Source organism: Arachis duranensis, chromosome 6 (assembly GCF_000817695.3).
Source record: "Arachis duranensis cultivar V14167 chromosome 6, aradu.V14167.gnm2.J7QH, whole genome shotgun sequence".
In the NCBI taxonomy this organism is placed as follows: Eukaryota; Viridiplantae; Streptophyta; class Magnoliopsida; order Fabales; family Fabaceae; genus Arachis; species Arachis duranensis.
In genome coordinates, this window is record NC_029777.3 from 21694401 (window position 1) to 21695504 (window position 1104).

A 1104-nucleotide genomic window follows, 5' to 3' on the forward strand; every position below is an offset into this window, starting at 1 on the left:
ACACCAAACTTAGAGTTTGGTTGTGGCCTCCCAACACCAAACTTAGAGTTTGACTGTGGGGGCTCTGTTTGACTCTGCATTGAGAGAAGTTGTTTATGGTTCTTCTCATTACCAAATAACTTGGCATTTAGCATCATAATGGCTTTTTGATATTGAGCAACTTGCTCTCCAGTCACATCTTCATCCTCTTCAGAGGAAGAATAGTCTTCAGAGCTCATGAATGGCAGAAGGAGATTTAATGGAATCTCTATGGTCTCTATATGAGCCTCAGATTCCTTTAGGTCCTTAATAGGGAACTCCTTCTTGCCTGAGAGACGTCCCAAGAGGTCTTCCTCACTAGGATTTTCCTCCTTCTCCTCCCTTGTGCATTCGGCCATATTGATTACATCAATGGCCTTACACTCTCCTTTTAATTGAGTATGTCAATGGCCTTGCATTCGGCCACATTGACTATGTCAATAGCCTTGCACTCTCTCTTAGGATTCTCTTCAGTATTGCTTGGGAGAGTACTGGGAGGAGTTTTAGTAACCTTCTTGCTCAGCTGGCCTACTTGTGCCTCCAAATTTCTAATGGAGGATCTTGTCTCACTCATAAAACTTAAAGTGGCCTTTGACAGATCAGAGACTAAGTTTGCTAAATTAGAGGGGCTCTGCTCAGAATTCTCTGTCTGTTGCTAAGAAGATGATGGAAAAGGCTTGTTATTGCTGAGCCTGTTTCTTCCACCATTATTAAAGCCTTGTTGAGGATTTTGTTGATCCTTCCATGAGAAATTTGGATGATTTCTCCATGATGAGTTATAGGTGTTTCCATAAGGTTCACCCATGTAATTTGACCTCTGCCATTGCAGGGTTTTCAAGATCATAAGCATCTTCAGAAGCTGTCTCTTTAGTACTGTTGGATGCATTTTGCCATCCATTCAGACTTTGAGAAAAAATGTTGACTTGCTGAGTCAACACTTTGTTCTGAGCCAATATGGCATGCAGAGCATCAATTTCATGAACTCCCTTCCTCTGAGACGTTCCATCATTCACGAAATTCCTCTCAGAAGTGTACATGAATTGGTTATTTGCAACCATGTCAATAAGTTCTTGAGCTTCTGTAGGC